Below are 16,121 nucleotides of genomic sequence, written 5' to 3' on the forward strand. Positions count from 1 at the left end.
CCTCCCAAGTAGCTGGGACCACAGGTGTGCACCACCATCCCTGGCTAATTTTTTAAAAAACTTTCTTGCAGAGACAAGATTTCACTATGTTTCCCAGGCTGGTCTGGAACTCCCAAATTCAGGCGATCCACTCGCTTCAGCCTCCAAAAGTGCTGGGATTACAGTCATGAGTCACCGTGCTCGGCTCTGCTTGTAGCTTTTACAAAAGGCCATGACTTACATCTCTAGGCCCACCTAAAACATAGAGGAAACCCACATGCCGAGGAAGAAAGGAGTTCTTGAGAGAGGCTGGGTGTGGTGGCTTACGCCTGTAATCCCAGCACTTTCGGAGGCCGAGGCAGGCGGATCACGAGGTCAGGAGATCGAGACCACGGTGAAACCCCGTCTCTACTAAAAATACAAAAAATTAGCCGGGTGTGGTGGTGGGCACCTGTAGTCCCAGCCACTCGGGAGGCTGAGGCAGGAGAACGGCGTGAACCCGGGTGGCAGAGCTTGCAGTGCGCCGAGATCGTGCCACTGCACTCCAGCCTGAGGTGACAGAGTGAGACTACGTCTCAAAAAAAGAGAAAATAATAACTTCTTTTTATTCATTTACTTGTTTTTTTGGAGACAGAGTCACTCTGTTGCCCAGGCTGGAGTGCAGTGACGCAATCTTGGCTCACCGCAGCCTCTGTCTCCCGGGTTCAAGCGATTCTTATGCCTCAGGCTCCCAAGTAGCTGGGACTACAGGTGTACACCATCATGCCTGTTATGCCCAGCTAATTTTTGTCTTTTTAGTAGCCATGTGGTTTCGAATGTCGGCCAGGATGGTCTTGAACTCCTGACCTCAAGTGATCCGCCCCCTCAGCCTCCTAAAGTGCTGGGATTACAGGCGTGAGTCACCACACATGTCAAGAACTTCTTTTAACATTTCCTACAAGGCGAGCCTACTGGCAACAATTTCCCTCAAATTTCATTTGTCTAAGAAAGTCTTGTTTCTGCTTTAATTTTTTCTATTTTTTGTTCTAGTAAAATATACACAACATAAAATTTACCATCTTCAGCATTTTAAGTGTACAGTTCAGTGATGTCAAGTACATTCATATTGTGCAACTATCACCACCACCATCCATCCCCAGCACTCTCTTACTAAGCTCTGTACCCCTTAAATAATTCCCCATTCCCCCTTCTCCCCAGCCAGTGCCAACCACCATTCTACTTTTGCTTCTGTAATTTTCACTATTCAAGGTACCTCATTGTATTAGTCCTTTCTCACATTGCTATAAAGAAATACCTGAGTGTTTTTATTGTGAAATGTGTTGAATTTTGTCAAACGCTTTTTCTGCATCAATTAAGATAATCACTTTTTTTCTTCATTCTTTTAATATGATGTATTATATTAGTTTATATGTTGAACCATCCTTGCAATCCAGGATTTAAAAATCCCACTTGGTTTTGGTGTATAATCCTTATAATATGCTGCTGAATTCATTTTGCTAGTATTTTGTCAAGGATTTTTGCGTCAGTGTTCATAAGGAATATTGGTCTGTAGTTTTCTTTTGTTTTGTTTCCTAATAGTATCTATCTGGATTTGGTATCAGTAATGCTGGCCTCATAGAATGAGTTAGAAAGTGTTAGCTTCTCTTAAATTTCTTTTCTTTTTTTTTTTTTTGAGACGGAGTCTCGCTCTGCCGCCCAGGCTGGAGTGCAGTGGCCCGATCTCAGCTCACTGCAAGCTCCGCCTCCCGGGTTCACGCCATTCTCCTGCCTCAGCCTCCCAAGTAGCTGGGACTACAGGCGCCCGCCACGTCGCCCGGCTAGTTTTTTGTATTTTAGTAGAGACGGGGTTTCACCATGTTAGCCAGGATGGTCTCGATCTCCTGACCTCGTGATCCGCCCGTCTCGGCCTCCCAAAGTGCTGGGATTACAGGCTTGAGCCACCGCGCCCGGCCTAAATTTCTTTGAAACATTTGAGAAGGATTGTTGTTAATTTTTCTTTGGATGTTTGGTAGAATTCTTCACCAGGGAAGACATCAGGTCCAGGGCTCTTCCTTGTCAGAAGATTTTTGATTAGTAATTCAATTTCCTTACTAGTTGTACATTTAATCAGATTTTCTGTTTCTTCAGGATTTAGTCTTGGTAGGTTTTGTGTTTCTAGGAATTTGTTAATTTCATTTGGATTATCCAATCTCTTGTCATACAATTGTTCATAGTACTCTCTTTCCTTTTTCTTTTTTTTTTTTTGAGATGGAGTCTTGTCCTGTAGCCCAGGCTGGAGTGCAATGGTGCAATCTTGGCTCACTGTAACCTCCCCCTCCCAGGTCCTGGTTCAAGCAATTATCCTGCCTCAGCCTTCTGAGTAGCTGGGATTACAGGCACCTGCCACCAACCCAGCTAATTTTTCCCAATGTCAGTGGTTGAAAAGACTGTTTTTCCCCACACTGAATCGTGTTGGCCCCACTTGTCGAAAGTCACATGACCACACATGATTTCTGGGCTCTAAATTCTATTTCACTGGTCTATATGTCTGTCTTTATGATAATACTGTTTTGATTACTGTAGCTTTGTAGGATATTTTGAAATCAGAATGTGAGTCCTCCAGCTCTGTTCTTCCTTTCCAGAATGGTTTTGGTTATTTGAAGTCTCTTGACAATCCATATACATTTTAGAATTGACTTTTCTATTTTTACAAAAATGTCATTGGGATTTTGATAGAGAGTGCATTAATCTGTAGGTTGCTTTTGGCAGTGTTGACATCCCAACAATATTAAGTATTCCAATTCATGAACATGAGATGTCTTTTTTTTTTTTTTTTTTTTTTTGAGATGGAGTCTCGCTCTGTCGCCCAGGCTGGAGTGCAGTGGCCGGATCTCAGCTCACTGCAAGCTCCGCCTCCCGGGTTCATGCCATTCTCCTGCATCAGCCTCCCAAGTAGCTGGGACTACAGGCGCCGCCACCTCGCCCGGCTAGTTTTTTGTATTTTAGTAGAGACGGGGTTTCACCGTGTTAGCCAGGATGGTCTCGATCTCCTGACCTTGTGATCCGCCCGTCTCGGCCTCCCAAAGTGCTGGGATTACAGGCTTGAGCCACCGCGCCCGGCGAGATGTCTTTAAATTTGTTTGTGTCTTTTTACATTTCCTTCAACAATGCTTTGTAGTCTTTTTGTGTCTTTTACCTTCTTGTTATCCCTGGTTATTTTATTTTTGATACTATTGTAAATGGAATTGTTTTCTTAATTTCTCTTTTGGATTATTTATTGTTTTGTTTTGTTTGTAGAGATGGGGTCTTGCTATGTTGCCCAGGCTGGTCTTGAATCCTTGGACTCAAGACATCCTCCTACCTCAGCCTCCCCAGTGGTTAAGACTACAGGCATGTGCCACCATGCCTGGCTAATTTAAAAAACAATTTTTTTCTTTTGTAGAGATGGGGTCTTGCTCTGTTGACCAGGCTGGTTTCAAACTCCTGGCCTCAAGGGATCTACCCGCCTGAGCTTCCCAAAGTGCTGGGATTATAGGTGTGAGCCACTGCACTCAGCCTATTTATTGTTATTTAATAAAAATGCAACTGTGTTTATTTGTTGACTTTGTGTCTTGCTAGTTTGGTGAATTTTTTATTAATTTTAACTTTTTTGTTAAATCTTTAGGGTTTTCTACATGTAAGACCATATCGTCTATGAACAGAGATCATTTTACATCTTCTTTTCCAATTTGGATGCCTTTTATTTATTTTTCTTGCTCTGGTCAGAGCTTCCAGTACTGTGTTAAATAGAAGTGGCAAGAGTAGACATCCTTGCCTTGTTCCCATTTTTAGAGGAAAAGTTTTCAGTCTTCCACCAGTGAGAATAATGTTCATCATGGGTGTGTCATCATGGCTTTTATCATATTGAAGTAATGTCTTCTATTTCTAGTGTGTTGAGTGGGTGCCTGTAATCCCAGCTACTCGGGAGGCTGAGGCACAAGAATCACTCGAACCCAGAAGGTGGAGGTTGCAGTGAGCTGAGATTGCACCACTTCACTCCAGCCTGAGCAACCGAGTGAAACGCTCTCAAAAAAAAAAAAAAAGATTCTTCTACCTGCTCAAATTTGCCTTTGAATCCATCTAGTTAATTTTCATTTCACTTACTGTACTTTTCACCTCCAGAATTTCTTTTTGGTTTCTCTTTAGGTTTTCTATCTTGTTATCGATATTTCCATTTTCTTCATACATTGTTTTTCACTTTCTCCATATCTTCTGTTAGTTCTTTAAGCATCTTTGAAACCATTGTTTTAAAGTCTTTGTCTAGTGGATGTGCCGTCGGGTTCTTCTCAGAGACCATGTCTTAGTCTGTTTGAGATGTTATAACAAAATACTATCAATTAAGTGGCTTATAAACAACAGAAATTTGTTTTCAGTTCTAGAGACGGGAAGTCCAAGATCAAAGCACTGGAAGATTCACTGTCTGGTGAGCGCTTTGCCTCCTGGTTCATAAACAGCTGTCTTCTACCTTCTGTTGTTCTCGCTGGATAAAAGGAATGAAGGGTCTCCCTGGGGTCCCTTTCAAGGGCACTAATCCCATTCATGAGGGCTCCATCCTCATGACCTAGTCATCCCCCAATATTTCACCTCCAAATTCCACCACACTGGGCATTAGATTTCAAGATATAAATTTTGGGGGACACAAACATTCAGTCTATAGCAATTTCTGCTGGTTTATTTTTTCATTTGGATGGGCCACATTTTCTTATTTCTTTGTATGCTTTGTGATTTTTTGTTGAAAACCGGACCTTAAATTTTCTTTTCTTTTCTTTTCTTTTCTTTTTTTTTTGGAGCTAGGGTTCGGTTCTGGTTAATTAGTTTCTCCTGAGAACAGACCTTGTTAAGAACAGAATGCTCTGGTGTGTTTCAAAATGGTTTCTTTTCCCTTCTCTCTGCTGGAAGCATGAGAGGATTTTTTTCTCCAATATTTACCATAGGAAGCTGATCAAGCTTATGGGGGTAAAACTTATAAAAGTGTGGGGCCCTCCCTATGACTGGGCCCCTCTGTACTTTTCATCCTCAGACCTCTTTAACTGCAGGCCTTCCTACTCCAGCCCGGTTCCTGTGGAGGCTTCTGCTCTGGTGAGTTGTGGTTCTTTGTGTCTGCCTATCTGTCTCTCCAATTCTTGGGGCAGCACTTTGCCCTGTGACCTCACTTGCTCGATGGATCTAAGAAGAGTTGTTGCTTTTTCCATTTATTCAGCTTTTCCCTTGTTAGGATGGAGTGATTTCCAGGCTTCTTACATGCAAGGCCAAAAACCAGAAGTTCCCTTTGGTTTTCCTCTTTAATATTTTGTTGATTTTAGTGTCAAAGATAAAACTAAAGAAAAAAAAAGCCAGAAAATCTGCATTTTCCTTTAACTAACTGGTTTGTTTCTGCATTCCAGCGTTTTTTTTCCAAATTCATTTAATGAACTTGTATCAAAACTACTGCTAATAAAAGAGTAGTGACAGCTGAGAACTCTCTGATAAAATGAAGCTTTCCAAAACTGAAGACAACTTAAGTGTTTCTTAAGAACAGCATGACCTGGCCAGGCACAGTGACTCACGCCAGTAATTCCAGCACTCTGGGAGGCTGACACAGGAGGATTGTTTGAGCCCAGGAGTTTGAGACCAGTCTGGGCAACATGGCAAGACCCATCTTTTAAAAAAAGGAAAAAAAATAAGAAAGCAAACCATTAACTACTCAGTTTCACAAATGGATACATTTTTTTCTCAGTCTTAAAACCAAATGCATGTGCAATGTCTGATCTGTTCTCTCTTAGCTGGTCCCAAGGATGGCTCAATTCTGACTCCTTTCCAGGCAGTTCAGCAAATACGTTCTAAAACCAAAAATGCTTTGTATTTGAAAAGTTATAAAACCCTCTAAACTTTCTTCACTTGAAACAGTGATATGATGAAGAAGGAAAAAAGTAATAGTCCAGGGAATATCTTCTTGGTAGATCTGATACAAACCTGGAATTTGCATCTGTGGTCTGATATTGAGCCATTCTGTTTAAATCTTATTTCAGCATTTCCAAGGACAATTTAGCCCTTCAGAAACTCTGCAAGACAACCAGAGAATTGCCTGCTGGGAAATGCCTGGCCTAAGGTATCAATGTAAGCTGTGCAAAGCTCTTAAGACCATGTGTACTGGGTGGAAGAGTGCCTCCCCCCAAAATTCACGTCCTTCCCAGTACCTTAGAATGGAAACTTACTTAGAAATAGGGTCACTGCGGATGTAGTTAGTTAAGATGAGGTCACACTGGAGTAAGGTGAGTGCTTCATCCAATATGACTGGTATCCTTGTGAAAGGAAGAGAGAAAAGGAGGCACAGGTGCACACCACCACACCCAGCTAATTCTATTTATTTTTTATAGAGATGAGGTCTCACTATGTTTCCCAGGCTGGTGGAACTCCTGGGCTTAAGCAATTCCCCTGCCTCTGCCTCCCAAAGTTCCAGGATTACAGGTGTGACCCACAGTGCCTGGCCTTAATTTTCTTAACATATGAATAATTTTAGTATAGAGAATATTTTACAAATATACACCCATCAACTAAATTCATGAATTATTACTTTCCCATATTTGCTGTATCTGTTTTTATAAACTACTGTGAAAATAAATTCTATACATCACATATCCTAAATACTTCAGTGTGCAACTCCGAAAAAATACAAAAAATTCTACATAACCACAATACTATTATAAGATCTAACAAGATCAAAAGTTCCTTAATACCATCTAACACCCAATCTGTGTTAAAATTTCCTCAGTTGTTCCCAAAATATCTTTTATAACTGGTTTGTTAAAACTGGGATCCAAATAAGGACCACACGTCGCATTTGGGTGTTACTTCTCTTGGGCATCTTTTAGTCTTCCTGTCACCTTCGTGAAATATCATTGACTTATTGAAGAGACTTATTGTTGTGAACTGAATTGTATCTTCCCAGAATTCATGTCTTGAAGCCCTAACCCTTCATTGTGACTGGATTTGGAGATAGGGCCTTTAGGGAGGTATATGGTTAATACTGAGTGTCAACTTGATTGGATTGAAGGATACAAAGTATTGATCCTGGGTGTGTCTGTGAGGGTGTTGCCAAAAGAGATTGGCATTTCAGTCAGTGGGCTGGGAAAGGCAGACCCACCCTTAATCTGGTGGGCACAATCGAATCAGCTTCCAGCAGGCAGAAAAACGTGAAAATGAGACACTGGCCTAGCCTCCCAGCCTACATCTTTCTCCCGTGCTGGACGCTTCCTCCCCTCGAACATCAGAGTCCAAGTTCTTCAGTATGGGGACTCGGACTGGCTCTTCTTGCTCCTCAGCTTGCAGATAGCTATTGTGGGACCTTGTGATCGTGTAAGTTAGTACTTAACAAACTCCCCTTTATATATATAGAAATGTATATATAGCGGCAACATCCCCTCCCCAACCCTGAGGCAACAGTGATGGCCTCCCCTGAGGCAGTCGCCAGGCAAGATAATGTTGATTCTCCTTGGGAGCCACCCCCAACACCCCTGTTTGCTTCTAGACCTGTAAAGTCCTGGTGGGCCCCTGGAGCTGAGGCTGAGTGTGGCCCATGAGGAGGTGCACTACAGGCTCGAAAAGAACCGTTTGAGTTCTCTAATTTATGTCAACAGAAATCTGGAGAACAGACGTGGGAATGGATATTAAGGGCATAGGATAATGGTCGAAGGAACATAGAGCTAGATCTGGCTGAATTTATTGATTTGGGCCCCTAAGTAGGGACTCTGCTTTTAATGTTGCAGCTCAGGGAGTTAAAAATGTTCTAATAGTTTATTTACTTGCTTGGCTGAAATATGGATTAAAAGATGGCGCACTGTGAACGAGCTGGAAATGCCTCATCTCCCTTGGTTTAATGTAGAGGAAGGGATCCAAAGGCTTAGGGAGAGTGGGATGGTGGAGTGGATTAGTCGCTTTAGACCTACTCATTCCAGCTGGAAGGATCCAGAACATATAATACCCTTGACCAATGCCTTGCAAAATAGATTTGTGAAGGCAGCACCTGCATCTTTGAAGAGCCTGACCAACATGGTGAAAACCTGACTCTAGTAAAAATACAAAAATTGGCTGGGTGTGGTGGTACATGCCTGTAATCCTAGCTACTTGGGAGGCTGAGGCAGGAGAATTGTTTGAACCTGGGAGGTGGTGATCCCTTACCAACCTTGGCAGTGAGCCAAGGTTGCCATTGCACTCCAGCCTGCGTGGTAAGAGCAATACTCCATCTCAATAATATTGAAGTGGATAGGATGACCCGTTCTGTGGACACCACTCAGCCTCTTTCCCCAACCACACCTGTCATCGCCCAATGGGCCCATGAACAAAGGGGCCATGGTGGCAGGGATGGAAGTTACACATGGGCTCAGCAACATGGACTTCCACACACCAAGACTGACCTGGCTATGGCCGCTGCTGAGTGCCCCATTTGCCAGCAGCAGAGACCAATACTGAGCCCTCGATATGGCACCATCCTTGGGGGTGACCAGCCAGCTGCCTGGTGGCGGGTTGATTATATTGGGTCTCTTCATCATGGAAAGGGCAGAGGTTTGTCCTCACTGGAATAGACACTTGCTCTGGATACGGATTTGCCTATCCTGCACGCAGCACTTCTGCCAAGACTACCATCTGTGGGCTCACAAAATGCTCTATCCACCATCACGGTATTCCACACAGCACTGCCTCTGACCAAGGCCTCACTTTACGGCTAAAGAATTGCAACAGTGGGCTCGTGCTCACGGAATTCACTGGTCTTGCCATGTTTCCCATCATCCAGGGTTGGGGCAGAGTTCTCCAGAAGGCCGTGTATGCTCTGAATCAGCGTCCAATGTGCGGTACTGTTTCTCCCGTAGCCAGGATTCGCATGTGCAGGATTCAAGGGGTGGAAGTAGAAGTGGCGCCACTCACCACCACCCATGGTGATCCCTTAGCAAACTTTTTGCTTCCTTTTCCTGTGACATTGCTTTCTGCTGACCTAGTGGTCCTAGTTCCAGAGGGAGGAATGCTCCCACCAGGAGACACAACAATGATTCCATTAAACTGGGAGTTAAAATTGCCACCCGGACATTTTGGCTCCTCTTACCTTTAAGTCAACAGGCTAAGAAGGGAGTTATAGTGTTGGCTGGGGTGCTTGACCTGGACTTTCAAGATGAAATCAGTCTACTGCTCCACAACGGAGGTAAGGAAGAGCATGCATGGAATACAGGAGATGCATTAGGGCGTCTCTTAGTATTACCATGTCCTGTGATTAAGGTCAATAGGAAACTACAACGGCCCAATCCAGGCAGGATTGCAAATAACCCAGACCCTTCAGGAAGGAAGGTATGGGTCATTCCACCAGGAAAATAGCCACAACCTGCTGAGGTGCCTGCCGAAGGGAATGCAGAAGGGGTAGTAGAAGAAGGTTGTTATCAATACCAGCCATGACCACGTGACCCGCTGCAGGACCGAGGACTGTACTTGTTACGAGTACTTCCTCCTTCTTTTGTTAAAAACAAGTTTTGTGCATGTACACACTTGTACCAAGAAAATCATTTTATTTCCTTTCTCCTTTATCATGTGACATAAGATTTATTGACTTCATTTAGCATTTAAGTATTGTTTTTTGTTTGTTTGTTTGTTTGTTTTGTTTGTTTTTTTTTGAGATGGAGTCTCCTCTGTCACCCGGGCTGGAGTGCAGTGGCCGGATCTCAGCTCACTGCAAGCTCCGCCTCCCGGGTTTATGCCATTCTCCTGCCTCAGCCTCCCGAGTAGCTGGGACTACAGGGGCCCGCCACCTCGCCCAGCTACGTTTTTTGTACTTTTTTTTTTTTTTTTTTTTTTGAGACGGAGTCTCGCTCTGTTCCGCCCGGGCTGGAGTGGCAGTGGGCGGATCTCAGCTCTACTGCAAAGCTCCCGACCTCCCTGGGTTTATTGCCATTCTCCTGCCTCAAGCCTCCCCGAGTAGCTGGGAACTACAGGCAGCACCACCCACCCCGCCCGGCTAGTTCTCTTTGTTTTTAGTAACGAGACGGGTATTCACCGTGTTAGCCAGGATGGTCTCCGATCTCCTGACCTACCGTGATCTGCCCGTCTCGGCCCTCCCAAAGTGCTGGGATTAAAGGCTTGAGCCACCGCGCCCGGCCTACAATTAAGTATTGTTAACTTTATGTAATAGTATTTGGGTTGGGGGTTGTGTGCCTCCGGTTGTACGAAGGATAGTTGTATTATATTAGGTGTGATTATGACCTGATTGTTGTCCTTATTTGAAGATGATGTATGATCTCAGGAGATGTGTGTGGGTTCAAGTTGACAAGGGGTGGATTTGTGATGGTTAATACTGAGTGTAAACTTGATTGGATTGAAGGATACAAAGTATTAATCCTGGGTGTGTCTGTGAGGATGTTGCCAAAAGAGATGAACATTTGAGTCAGTGGGCTGGGAAAGGCAGACCCACCCTTAATCTGGTGGGCACCATCTAATCAGCTTCCAGCAAATATAAAGCAGGCAGAAACACGTGAAAAGGCCTGGCCTGCCCGTCTGTATCTTTGTCTTGCGCTGGAGGCGTCCTGCGCTGGAGGCTTCCTGCCCTTGAACATCAGGTTCCAAGCTCTTCAGTTTTGGGAGTCAGCCTGGCTCTCCTTGCTCCTCAGCTTTTAGACAGCCTATTGCGGGACCTTGTGATCATGTAAGTTAATACTTAATAAACTCATATATACCCTATGAGTTCTGTCCCTCTAAGAGAACCCTGACAAATACAGGAGGTAATTAAGGGGTCATAAGGGTGGGCCCTGGTCCCATGGATCTGGTGACCCTAGAAGAACAGAAAGAGGCTGGGTGAGGTGGCTCATGCCTGTAATCCCAGCACTTTGGGAGGCTGAGACAGGAGGATTGCTTGAGCATAGGATTTCAAGGTTATAGTGAGCTATGATTGTGCCACTGCACAATAGCCTGAGTGAGTCCTTGTCTCTAAATATATATACATATATATTATATTATATTATATTTATAGTAATATATATAATAATTATTTTTTAGACACAAGGTGTTACTCAGTCACCTAGGCTGGAGTGCGCAGTTCAAATGGCTCACTGCAGCCTCCACCTCGGGCTCAGGCGATCCTCCCACCTCAGCCTTCTGGGTACCTGGGACCACTTGTGCGTACCACCATGCCCCAGTAATTTTTAAGCTTTTTGTAGAGATGGGGTCTCGCCATCTGGTCTCAAACTAGGCTGGTCTCAAACTGCTGGGCTCAAGTGATCCTCTCACCTCAGCATCCCAAAGTGCTGGGATTATAGGTGTGAGCCACCATGCCTGGCCCTAAAAATTTCATTTAAATTAAAAAAAAAAAGAAAAGAGAAGGGACGTCAGACCTAGTCCCCAAACCTCTCCCACTTGCACACACTGAGGACATAGCAAGAAGGCAGCCTTCTGCAAGCCAGAAACACAGGCCTCATCAGAAACCAGCCCTGATGGCAGCTCTGTCTTAGGCTTCCAGGCTCCAGAGCTGTGAGACTCTGTGAGTCGCCTAGTCTGCAGCATCTTTCTGCAGCAGCCTGAGCTGGCTTAGTACACTTACTGTCCTATAAAATGTTCCACCTTTGAGATGTATCTGATTGTTTCCTTGTGATGTTAACTTACTCTTGCATCCCTGTGTTTCCCACATGTTAGAATTTGGACCTAAAATCTGCCTTAGACTCAGGTTAACCCCGTATGGCCAGTCTTCAGGAGTGATGCTGTCGACTGCCCATGGCATTCGATTCAGTGCACATCATTCCTGGTTGTCCAAGACTGACAGCACTAAAGCACTCATGTAGGGCTGTGGGATCAGATGTCCCCACTGTAAACACATGGCTTTTAAGTTGTGATTGAGTTATTTTCAGAGCTCAAGATTGCTCTAAATATTTGCATTAATGAGCTGAGAAAAATCAGGACAACTTGCAGAGTACCCTGAAACAAATGGTCTTGTTGGAGACACAGCTAGAAATTCAGGTTCAGAGAAATTTATCATTTAAAAATGATGGCCGGGCACGGTGGCTCAGCCTGTAATCCCAGCACTATGGGAGGCCGAGGCAGGCGGATCACGAGGTCAGGAGATCAAGACCATCCTGGCTAACACAGTGAAACCCCATCTCTACTAAAAATATAAAAAATTAGCCAGACATGGTGGCGGGCGCCTGTAGTCCCACCTACTCGGGAGGCTGAGGCAGGAGAATGGTGTGAACCTGGGAGGCAGAGCTTGCAGTGAGCCGAGATCGTGCCACTGCACTCCAGCCTGGGCAACAGAGCAAGACTCCATCTCAAAAAAAAAAAGATCTAGTTTTAAAAAGTACCGTGTTTTTCCCCTTGCCTTTTTGATGATCGATGTATCAGTTAGGTTGCTCTGGGTTGTGAGTCACAAACAACTTGATATAAATCTGGTTAAATCATAAGAAAGACTCCAGAAGTAGGGGAGGCTCCAAGGTGAGTGTAACCGAGCCCCAGGGCTGACACGGGGCCCTCGATTTGTTCTGTCTCCAACTCCATCCTCAGCAGCCTGGACTAACCCTGAGGTCCAAGCCTGCTGAGGTCACCAGATGGCCAGTGTCACATGCGTGCTCATGTCAGCCAGCGGGAAGGAGCAGTGCTAGGAGAGACGGGATGCCTTCAACTGGAGGCAGATATTAAAAGCAGAGCCTCTCTTGGCAGCATGTGGAGCTGGGCCTTCACGGCAGGCCTCCGATGTTTCTGCCTTCCCGGCGTCGTAGCTGCAGCTTCCTGGTACGGTTCTTTATTCTCCTCATACACCCCCAGCGTACACATTTTGGGTGAGCCGGTGTCCTCTGATCCCCGTCTCTCAGGTGCCTTGTGTGACCAATCCCAGATGTGGTCATTAGTTTAGGATACTGCCTGAGTTCCTGAGTTTTTTTAGGTCCCTTGGAGAAGGGGAGCATTTCCCCCAGATGGGAGGCTGGGAAGGTGTCAGCCTGGAGTTGCTGGGATCCGCCCGGTGGAGAGAGCCCAGAACTGTGTCCAACCCCAAAGACGGGAGCACTAACCACTGGAGGGGGTCCAGGCCCTGAGGACATCATTAGAACCCCAGATCCAGTTGTGTCTGAAGCTAAATTGCATCCCTGTAGTGTTATTGGTCAGTTTTTCTTGTGTTATCTTAAGTCATTTGGAAATCAACTGTCATTTGCAACCAAGGAGTCAACTGACTATATACAATACTATACCATGCTATACTACACATACACGTGTGCACGCATGCGCACACACACAGTTACAGTGCAGCACACTGGAGGAGTGTGACAGTAGCTTCTGGAGTTTGGAGTCAGCCATGCTTCACCCATGCGTGTTGCACATATTCACCCCCAGGCTGAAGACCCCTCTGTGTGCACTTGCTGGTGGTCTCCGACCGCTGGCGCTGGAGCAGTGTGGGTGAATCCCAGTCTGCGCTCCAGGGACACAGCCTTGTCCACACGCTCCCGAGTGTTGGGCCAAGCACATTCTCTCAGGGCAGAGCAAAGGCGCTGTCCCGGGCTTTGCTGCTTCCAGCGCAAGCTGCTGCAAGGTTAGCGAACCATTTTCAGTTATTTATCCTAATTGGGTGCCCATGGCACTGGCACCCCCCCCTCCCCCAGGCGTATCTGGGTGAGTGTGGGCTCTCATTCTCTTCTCCAGCCACCCACCATGCAGGCAGCAGGAAGCACCGCGGAGGTGGGAGGCCCAAGGCCAGCACTGACTGGGAAAGAGGATGAACGACCCAAGTAGAGACAGAGGGAGAATCCCTGGGAGCAGCTGAGGTGCACAGGTCTCTGTCCCGTGCCCAACGTGACGCCTCCTCCACCTGGTGCCAAGTCTAAGTCCTTTGTCCTAAGACCTTTCCCTGAACTCCCAAGCCTAAGGCTTCGTGTTTTACTCCCAATTCCCAGCTCCAGATCTGCCTGAACTAAGCCATAACTCTACTTACATCCACTGTTGGTATCACGTGTTTTCCTGAGACTTAGAAGGTAAAGAAGATGGAAGGTTTCGGGAACCAGGAGGATGACAGGCAGATGTGCACACTGCAGCCGCCAGGGGCCACTTTGTCTCTTCCCGATTTCGCACGGGCATGGCCTTGAATGTGGGCTCAGCTGACATAGTCTCAGGGATTTCATGTGTCGTCTGCAGAACCTTCAGCTGTGCCTGACTCGGTGTCGGACGGATCACGGCACTGCTCTGTTGACCTTGGTCTCTGACACCATTCTTTGTCCTCTTGGCTCCAGCAGGCTTCCAAATGATCATTTTTAACTTCTTAAAATAAATAAATAAAAATTAAAATAAAATAAAACAAAAAATATCCAACCTCGTTGGTTGGTGCTTTGGTTGTATTCAGCTTGTGTGTTCAAGTTCAGAGCAGTGTCTAGTGAGTGGCGTTCACAACAGATGGCCCCGTGGCTGCCCTCCCTCAAGCCAACCCCCAGGTTCCCAGAGCAGGCTGTTGACTCTGCCAAGACATCTGTGCCTTTTGCAGTTTCTTCCCTGTGGCATTTGAGGGCGCAGTCACTGAAAAAGCAGCCCCTGGGGAAGGTTCTTAAACATGTCTGTTCACATTCACTGCCTCTTGGAAAAGAAGAGCTTGTATGGACCTCCACTGTCTTGACCACATCCGAGTCCTTGCTACGTCCTTGGGATGGCTGTGCAAAGTCACGAGCTTGTCTGACAGCCAGCGATGTTGTTTGTCATGATAGAGATTTGAGTGAGTCTGGGCACGGTGGCTCACGCCTGTAATCCCAGCACTTTGGGAGGCCAGGGATCACTTGAGGCCAGGAGTTCGAGACCAGCCTGGCCAACACGGCGAAACCCTATCTCTACTAAAAATACAAAAAATTAGCCAGGTGTGGTAGTGGGTGCCTGTAATCCCAGCTACTTGGGAGGCCAAGGCAGGACAATCACCTGAACCCGGGAGGTGGAGGCTGCAGTGAGCCGAGATAACACCAGTGCACTCCAGTCTAGGTGACCGAGCGCAACTCTGTCTCAAAAAACAAAAGCAAAAACCTCAAAAACTGAAAAACAAAAAACTGATGTCTGGTAGATAGAATGACAAGCGTTCATCTGTATTTGTTTATCTTTTCGAAGAGTAGGGGACAAGGTCTGGTAGATCTATTTAGAAGCTGTGTATGAATGCATCTACTTAATGGTTTCTCTTCCATTTCTTCAACAGAAGAACTTTTTCTGAGAGCCTATCATGTCCATGGAAAGCAGCTGAGTTAAATCCTGGAGGTGAATGTCCCCCTAGGAGATGTTGTGGATGGGGAAATAGTCCTTGAAGCGGCATCCGAGGAGGCGTGGTCACGGGGCAGGCGACCCACACCAGCGAGTCCAGAAGGCCAGCGTGTGTACCGCTGCATGTCTCTAGAAACTTTAGGAAGCAGCCACTACGCCCGAGAGGTGAGAGTGATTCCAAGAGTGCAGAAACAGGAGCAAGGGCTGGGGCTGGAAGGGAGCGTGGAAGACAGGAGAGCCAGGCCTGCGGGGGGAGCTTAGGCAAACAGCTGATCCCAGTGGAGCTTGGAGGGGAGGCTGGGTGCAGACACAAAGGCTGATGGACAAACTAAAGGAAGCATCAGAGATTGTTGAGCAAGAAAGTGACCAAAAAAAGAAAAGCAATCTGGCGATGCTGACTATCCCAAATGAATCTGCTTTTTCCAGGNTGGTGGTCTACGACCGCTGGCGCTGGAGCAGTGTGGGTGAATCCCAGTCTGCGCTCCAGGGACACAGCCTTGTCCACACGCTCCCGAGTGTTGGGCCAAGCACATTCTCTCAGGGCAGAGCAAAGGCGCTGTCCCGGGCTTTGCTGCTTCCAGCGCAAGCTGCTGCAAGGTTAGCGAACCATTTTCAGTTATTTATCCTAATTGGGTGCCCATGGCACTGGCACCCCCCCCTCCCCAGGCGTATCTGGGTGAGTGTGGGCTCTCATTCTCTTCTCCAGCCACCCACCATGCAGGCAGCAGGAAGCACCGCGGAGGTGGGAGGCCCAAGGCCAGCACTGACTGGGAAAGAGGATGAACGACCCAAGTAGAGACAGAGGGAGAATCCCTGGGAGCAGCTGAGGTGCACAGGTCTCTGTCCCGTGCCCAACGTGACGCCTCCTCCACCTGGTGCCAAGTCTAAGTCCTTTGTCCTAAGAC

The 16,121-nt window shown here is 46.3% G+C and overlaps 1 long non-coding RNA gene across 1 annotated transcript in view; it reads left to right on the forward strand.

The window, feature by feature from the left end:
- Positions 1 to 15,614, forward strand: part of LOC108533103 (uncharacterized) — a 31,633-nt gene extending 16,019 nt beyond the window's left edge. Inside the window, exon 3 of the long non-coding RNA XR_001886652.1 lies at positions 15,155 to 15,614. This is a non-coding gene — a long non-coding RNA (uncharacterized LOC108533103). The remainder of the gene's footprint in view (positions 1 to 15,154) is intronic.
- The last annotated feature ends 507 nt before the right edge of the window (positions 15,615 to 16,121 follow it).

Source organism: Rhinopithecus bieti, unplaced genomic scaffold (genome assembly GCF_001698545.2).
Source record: "Rhinopithecus bieti isolate Rb0 unplaced genomic scaffold, ASM169854v2 scaffold_11273, whole genome shotgun sequence".
Lineage (NCBI taxonomy): Eukaryota > Metazoa > Chordata > Mammalia > Primates > Cercopithecidae > Rhinopithecus > Rhinopithecus bieti.